This window comes from Cyphomyrmex costatus, unplaced genomic scaffold (assembly GCF_001594065.2).
Source record: "Cyphomyrmex costatus isolate MS0001 unplaced genomic scaffold, Ccosl1.0 scaffold164, whole genome shotgun sequence".
Classification (NCBI taxonomy): Eukaryota; Metazoa; Arthropoda; class Insecta; order Hymenoptera; family Formicidae; genus Cyphomyrmex; species Cyphomyrmex costatus.
The window spans coordinates 225,448-234,581 of record NW_017275653.1 but is presented as its reverse complement, the minus strand read 5'-3'; positions in this window follow the sequence as shown (position 1 = coordinate 234,581).

The following is a 9,134-nucleotide window of genomic DNA, read 5'->3' as shown; positions in this document are numbered from 1 at the left end:
GACGCTGAAACAATATCATATAGTGAGAAAAAAATATAATAAAATAATGAATTATGACAAATTTTAGTCAAGAAAGAATCATAAGATTTAAACAAAAATAGACTTTTGCTCTGTAAAGATTAGAAATTGAACAGCTTTCGTAATTTTTAATGCTACTTTGTATATCGATTGCGATGCTTCACTTGTGAATTTACGAACATCGAATTATGCGATCGACGTAAATCATCCCCGTCGCGTTATAATCGTAATTTAATCGAGCTTATCGAGGCAATTTTGCATGTTTCAAAGGGCAATTAGCGCGCGACAATAGGACGAACACCGTTGCGTTCGAGATAATTGACTGGGATGATTCGTTGTTACTCCACGCGGCTGAAAGGAGACCGAACGAGAAAGGAAGGGAAAAAGCATCGGGGTGGATGATGGTCGTTGAGAGGGCTTGATCATTTCGGGGATTACGCGCTGAAAGAAGAGAGGAGGACCGCCTACATCGTCCACCAAAAGAGCAGAAAAAAGTGACGGTGTGTAGGCAGTCACGGATTAAGGCACTTAGAGGGCCTAAGGCGCAATTTACTTTTTGACACTTTCACTGAAGAAATTGCAGAAAGTTTAGAAGAGAAGAGAATTGGCTGAATATTATTGTTGGTTTTTTTTTTCTTCTAACAATTAATGCAGTTTCAGAAACTAAGAGTTGAAATTATTGTTTCGTTATTTCAAGCTCCTCTGCGAAATCGGGCTCCATACGTGCCCTTGTTAGATAATCCGTCACTGTACACGGGAGGGTGAGAAGAGCGAGTCCTTGACGTGCGTAGGGGTAGGATCGCGGATGGCACGCGTGAATGCGTCTTTATAAAGAGCAGTCGGTGAATTGATATAAGTGAGCAGTTATTTCGCGATCATTTGGAATTCCCCGTGAATGTGACGGAGGGGAAGACGGCGAAGAGAGCAGCGGCTTCGAAGAGAGGCGAAAAGGACGCGAATGGCGGCATCCCCGAGAGGATGGGGAGCGTTCAGCCACGTGCGAGATGCTGGATCCCCACAACGGATCAAAGCTGACGGTTTCGATCGGACATTCCGAATGTTCCGCCGGTGTCCGATACTTCTAATCTTGCACGGTCGACGATTCGGCGTGTAATTTTGGCAAACGCAAGTCATCTCTCTGAGTCACAAAAATTGCAAGTTGAATTTATTTACGGTCCAGCTTATTTTCTCAAGCGGGATTCGATACGCCATCCTTTTTTTTTTTTCTTTTACATCCGATAAACCCCTTCGATCTCGACGTCGAATTTTTATCGTTTGTGATAAACGCCGAGCCTGGGATTTAGTCGAGACGAATCCCGTGTCTCCGAAGTTAAACGTATGAAAGATGGAAGTATTACTCCGACCTTTCGAGAGGTGATGGCACAGCGGTTTGATAAAGGTGAGGAGAGCGGTAGGAGGGGATGGGGGTGAGGTGAGGGATCGTTTCGAGGGACGAGCGCCAGCAGCGAAGAAATAAACCGGGCACAAACACAATAATTACTATCTCTTTATTTGGCTGTTTGTGTCGGGGTCGAGGTCTGCTCCGTTTTCTCTTCTGCTCCGAGCGAGAGACGTGCGGCGCGCCGCCGTTGTGCAGAAGTTAATAAAATCCCCGCAGTCACGCCGGGGTGTGCAGTAACCCCCCCCCCCTCCTGCGACCCCCTTTCCAACTACCCTCCTTCCTCCTCCTCCCCCCTCTCCCTCTCCCCGGACTGCTGTATAGAGAGAAGGCTTCAGTTTATTTAGCAGCGGCGTAGTCGCCGTTCGTTGCATCCAATCTCTCCTCTTTGTCGATCCCTGTGTATATATCTGTCCGCGTGTTTCCTTCGAACTCACCGTTCCGCGCGCGAATCTACATTTTCTATTTTTCAGACGAACTCAACGTGTCATTATTACCGTCCCTTTATACTCGTTTCTTTTTATTTAATTCCTCGCATTTTCTATCCTATTTAGTATTTCTATTTTGTTATAAATAATAATTTTTATGCTGCTGTAGATAATAATTTCTTTTTTTTTAAGTAAATTATGCATTGATCGAAACGGGCGAAAGAGAAGTAAATTAAAGACTCGACACCTTCGGATAATTAAAGATAAGTGGACGATGTTCCTTTGATCTTAGCTAAGTAACAAAATAACAGTTTTTCATCGCTTTACTATTATGGCACGTCACATGCTCTTTCATATCGAATCGCATTCTATTCTCGTGCACCTTATTAATAATTATTTTTGTATCTAAGAGAGCGTTGTTGTATACATAGAGAAATTTTATTGAAAAATTTTACTTTTATTTACTTACTCGTGTAGGCGCGAACGAATGGTAAGGGAAGTTCTTTTGCCGCTCGGGGATGATAACTCGTGGGCGTAATTGTCACATCATAGATCCGCGGAGGACGAATAAACGGGTGCTATTTTTCAGACGAACTCAACGTGTCATTATTACCGTCCCTTTATACTCGTTTCTTTTTATTTAATTCCTCGCATTTTCTATCCTATTTAGTATTTCTATTTTGTTATAAATAATAATTTTTATGCTGCTGTAGATAATAATTTCTTTTTTTTTAAGTAAATTATGCATTGATCGAAACGGGCGAAAGAGAAGTAAATTAAAGACTCGACACCTTCGGATAATTAAAGATAAGTGGACGAAAACGTGGTGACGTTCGAAGGAGAGGAGCGTGAGGCAGGAAGCAGACGAGGATGGTATGCAAGGTACCACCGGGGCCCTACAATAGGCGGCATTAAATCTGCAAAAGAGAGAGGTGGCTCGCTGCTCGCGGCGCGGAAAACGACGAGTGAAGCGGAATCGAGACGCAAAGGAAGCTACAATTCACAATGGACTCGACGAACCGGCGCGAAGATCAAACGCCACTCCAACGGGAATTACCGACGTCCATAACTGACGTGAAACGACGAGTGTTAAGAGTTAGATCGCTTCGTGCATCCGTACGCGTCGCGTCGCGTCGCTGTCGAAACACGTGCCACGAGATGATTTTGCCGTCTCGGCTGTGTCCCGCGTCCACTCGTCTGATAGAGAATAAACATTTAAATTCAAATTTATTTAAATTTATTTAGTGGAACATGACGTGACGTAGAAACAAATTTACAATGGATACAATTTGCACGTTGCTTCTGTAAATGTATCTAACAATAAGTATAATACACTCGCGATGGCGCATGAAATATCATGTCATTTATCAAATTTTCAGGCTTCGGTAATCAATTCTCTGTATATTAACTTTATATCAATTTTGTTAAAACAAATGTTATATATTTACAAATGGCACGAAATTTTGTGTGTTATTCTATATATACAACCCACAAACACACACATATAATACATGGATAATTAGATAATGGGAGAAAACCGCCGATATTTCTTTGAAAATGCAATTGTATTGCATTTTATTAATACTGATAAGAACATGATCTGTTTAGAAAGTAAAAACTTACAATTTTCATATATATTGCGGATTATTTTTATATAAAATCAGTTAAAAACGATTTCTACAAATGCAAAAATAAAATTCTTACAATTTTTTTTGGGCAAATTTTGTAGTTTAAACTTCAAATAATAGGTAGATTTTTGAAAATTATTTAAACTATAAATAACTTGAATAAATATATTGTCGCGAGCAGTTTTACTTTGACAAGATTATTTTTTGCATCGTTCCATCAAATCTATTAATCGTTCTTATTTACACTTCTGAAAAAAATTATGAGATCCATTTATTAGTAGACATATATATAGTCAAATGGTGAAATTAATCTTCAACAGTGTAACGCGATGAGATAATGTCCCAAATTGACGCAAGCTTTCTTTCAACAACGTAAAGGGGAATGAAAACGCTGATTCTGTAAGGGAGGACAGAGTATCAAGAACCTCGTTATTGGTCCCCGAGGCTATGCCGCGTATTGTTGTCGCCGGATGAAACGAAGAATCACTCAATTTCATGAGATAAACGAGGCGAAGAGACCGTGCGGATAAGTAATGCGTATAGTTCAGATTTCGATGGTCAAAGGGAATAAAGAGTTTAAAAAAGCACGTGTTGAAACGGAAATAAAAAGTCTAATTATCTAATTATAGTTTTATTATACAATATAACATAAAATAATATTTATATTATATACGATTATTATAGACAACATTACTCTATGAAATGTATATTTTGCATAGAAAACATTCTTCAAATTAAATTACATTAAAAATAAAAATTTGATCATTTGAGTTAAAGTATATCGATAAGAATCAAATTACGTTATTAATATTATCATTTAAATTGTAAAACAATAAATTCTTTCTTCATCAGGATTTTTTATCATATGAAATTAATTAAATTTCAATAATCTAATCTATGATTATTAATTAGACTAGTCAACATTAAATTATTTTATACCTTACTTTCGAAATGTCTTAAAAACCTTTATAGCAAATTATACGAAAACGCAACTATATTTTTTATCTTTTAACGAAAACGCTTTTTGCGATATTTCCAGCTGAAGGAAATAAATCGCTTTTTTTTTTAGTCAAAGAAGTAGATCACTTTTGGAGATGACAACGCGATTTAACAGACACGGTCTGTTAAAGTTGCCACGCGACTTCGGTAAGGGGTGGCAAAGGGGTTTACGCCGCTCTTTCGTGGTTGTATATCAGGGGCGTCGCGTTATTGGCCCCCGAGGCGCAACCGGGCTTTGTCGGCTGGCACGCCGCTCGTCGGATAAACCGAGCCCCAAGAATTGCTGACTTTTATAGGATAAACGGAATAAAGAGAGATAGAGAGAGAGAGAGAGCAAGAAAGAGAGAGAGATAAAGATGAGAGAAACTGTTTCGCGCGCGCAAATGTGTATGGTAACGTTTCATACATCTCGGCATGAATCCACGCAAACGAGGAGCCGAACGGTGTCGTAATCAGTCTAGGTATGCAAACGTATGAAGTCATTTAATTTTTGCTCACTTAATTCACGAAAAATGACTTCGTATCTTTATTTACGATAGGAGTTGCAGAGAAATCGTGCGTTACAAGGATTAAAGTTTTTCAAAAAGAGATAAGCTTACGATGAGTGCATTAAAAATCTGTATAATGCATTCACATGCCGTAATTACGTAACTCTTTATGATTCTATAAGTACGCTATAGTTTTTCAACGTGTTCGTTACTGCAAATTGCTGAAAAAACAACTGAATTGCATTTGTACTGTATGAATATGCGCATTTAATTTATTTAGCAGACATTGGAGCAAATAATTTCTCTAAAATCCAAATCTAAAAAATAAAACTATTTGAAAGGAATTACACTGCAATTATCATTTTGCAATTGTATCTTTGTGATTTGCAATGCGATATATAGTATATGTATTTCACAAGAATAAATCAGCAGGAGCTACAGTGATAAATATATTTATTGACTCTTGCCTTTAAATCATTAACTTCTTTCTTATTTACAAAACTATATGTACATAAAATCAAATTTATATATTTTTAATAATGTGCAAGTTGAAAATTTTTAATCTTAGAAATATTTATCAGTTCAGTTCTACCTGAGAAAATTCGATTTTAGAAGTTCTGTTAATACACATTTCTACAATAAAACTAACAAAGTCATGAGGATAATCTTTTAACATCGGAACACTAAAAAGAAGAAATTTTTATTAATTTAAAACATTTATCAAAACTATTAATATTGTAGATTGCTAACAACGATTGGAAGTGGTTAATAAAATTGTTCTTTTTTGTATGATATTTCTAGGTTCTCAAAAGATTTCTGTTATTTAGTTTGTCAATATTTTTCTATATTTCCAAAAAATCTTGTATTTTTAAAAAATAAGCCATTGTATATTGTTATGTTTTAAACATTTTTGTCAATGTCTATTTTAATGAAAATAGTTCATCGTGATAAGATAATAATGTTTCTTTATACGCGTAATAACATAAATGCCTTAAAAAATATATAGTCGAATTTGCGTTCATACAGTACATGAAATAAATGGTTTTAGATATTTATACATATATATTATCATATGTGTATAATGATAACTTGATATAAATGTCATGTACTCTTGTGATTTTATTTGAAGACTTTATTAGTCATATCGGAGTAGCACTTTGAGAAATCTATTTTTTATCGTCACAACAACCGAGTATCGATACCATATTTGCATGATAAAGCCGCCTATGAAGCAAGCAGAGACGAGATCGAACACCCACGCCTTTATACAGATGGCGACAAACATTCTGTACGGCCAAATCAATGCGGAGATTCGATACCTCGTTTTATCGAACTACTAAGTCGCACGGACTCGCTACAAGACAAACTGTATTGAAAAATCTCCAACAAAGAAATTAGTATTATATTCTTTCAATAATAATTGTCAATATTCACAATATTTCGCGAAATGTTAGGTTTCTACAAAATATTAAGCTACTTCTTGAATTTTCAAAAAGAATGGCTCAATTTTTTATCTTTTTAAGTGTGAGATTATACTCCAAAGAATTTAGAGTACAGGTGACAACTATACAAGTGCTGTATTGAGAATTAAAATACATATATAATTGAATAAACTAATGTACGTCAATAAATCAATAAGTAACTTTAATTTTTACCATTTTGATTGTTAGTCTCTATGGACGATTTGATTAAAGCGGATGTATTTTTGATTTGGGCCGGGTATCATCAATTCTTTGAAATTGTTGCTGAAGTTTAAGCATTTAAGTGTAGGAATGGTATAGAATGCAAAGCATCGGAGAAATAATAATAATAATTTAATACTTAATAATAATAATAATAATGGAAAATAAGAAATACAGTGCTAGATTATATTAAGTTTTATAGATACTTTGTGCCAAAAAAGGCCCCCCCTTTTCATCCTTAATATCATTTAAAAAAACATTTTAATTATTAAGAGTAAAATTAAGGCTATTTATTATACAATATTTAACTTACATAGTTAAACTATTTTATAGTTCTAATAATTATAAAATAATTTATTTAATTTATACATTAATTTTATATATAAAACTTGTATAGTTGTTACCTTTTATATATATTTTTCACTATGTTTCTTTCTCTGATCTGAGAGAAATCTCGTAAAATGTTTCTTGGAACTATGTCTGTTAAGCTCATATCTAACTATCGACTCTGTAGACGGATTCTACCAATTTTGATTGCTGATATATAATAGATTAATTTTAATGTTTGAACTTTATTATTATCGGTCTATTATCTATTATGAGTTGGCAGTCATCAGATCTGTGGCAGTCATAGTTGACAGTTGGATGGGTGTGCAAAGTCGATAGACTGATACGGGCTTTAGATGCCTATCTGTTGTGCATGCGATAATTTGAAATTATTTTCAGGTACTAATGATGCGGCGTTATCCATTTTTTATTTCTTAAAAAAATAACTCAATATAATGTAAGATAAAATCTAGAAGAATGTAATGTTTTTAGAAAAATTAAAAAAATTTTATACTTGAGATTGTGTGTGCTGTCGAGCTCTCTCTCTTTCTCTCTCTCTGTGTATGTGTGTGTGTGTGTGTGTGTGTATTTGTGTGTTACACTGAAAGCAACTAAGATATCTAAAAAAGTTTTGAGTTGCGTCATGGTACAATCAGAAATAAATCAGACAAGATTAAAAAAAATAGGTTATAATTCAGAAAAATATTTAAATAACTTTTTAAAGGATCTTTTTGATTATTTTTCCAAGAATATCTAATATCGTCTTGAGCAACGTAAAAATAATCAAAAACAAATCTAAAATAATCTATAAAAAATAATCTATAAAAATAATCTATAAAACATTCGAATTTAATATATAAAGACGTGGTGATATATAAAATTATTACATTATTTAGTAGCATTATGTAATACTTATCTATTTGTCAGTAATTATTGTTTTCTAATATGCTCTTATAAATATATTATTAATAAACTGCTCAGAATTCATGAGTTGTTTATGAATAGAGTTATTTTCCAAATGAGAATATGTAATTTGTTTTCTATATTAAAAGTTATAGCGAGATCAGAAACGAGCAAATAATTAGATCAAAAGATAAAAACTGGTTCATAAAAATATAAAACTTAAAGAAAAAAAAATTAAAACGAGTTTTTCAACAAATATAAAATGTAAAAACGTTTCAATTAAATCTTCCTCAGTCAATTAATAGATTGTAATAGAAATTAAATTTTTTATAAATCAAAATTAAAACAAGGAAATTTAAAGAGAAGGATTATTAAGATGCATTGTTAGATAAATGTATAAAACAATATCAATTTTTTAATTAAAATTTATCGTTTCTCTTTATCACTTTTATTATATTGTTTAGTATTTTTAAGGTTAAAAATTAATACTATTGTTTATTTTTTGTCTTTAAAAATATAAAGATTATCTATATAATTTTATTATTTTATATGTAATAATTTTACATATTAATATAAAATTAAAGTATAAGATTTTTGATTAAAAATAAAATTGTGCAACAACACATTATCATCGAATTATCCATAATCGGTCAAATTCGGCGTCTCAAGGAAAATAGAATGGATAAAAAGAATTGTGTAAGAAAATGGAAATATGAGAAAAGAACGAGAAACGGAGAAAGAAAGTGATGTGGAGAACGCATAAGGACGAAGAAGACAGGAAGAAGACAGAAGAAACGAAGAAGATGAACATCGGCCGATGGATCGAATGTAGAAGGAGAGGAAAGGGTTGAAAGAGTGAGAAGAGACGGCAAGAGGGAGGACGGACAGGGTAGGAGGGTGAGACGGGTAGGGGAACCAGAAAAAATCCGGGGATTTACGCGGAAAGGGCAAAATATTCCCCGCCCAGGCTTCATTCAGCCTCCGATTACGGGGTGGCTTTGGGTGAAAAGCACGCGTTCCCATTGGCCGAGGGGCTAATATGGCGGTGTTAGGGGTTGCAAGGTGGGGCTGATGTACGCGATATTAAGGGCTGCTTTCATGTCCGACGAGCCAGTGCGTGGTGCGCCGTCGATTGACGCATTTTGAGTCGTGAAGGTGGAGAACGACGTTCTCGGCATCCTCCTGTCTCTCCTCATTCCCTAGCTTTCTTTCGTTCGCTCGTTTCCTTTCGCGTATCCTCTTCCGTCTGGAACGCATTCGAC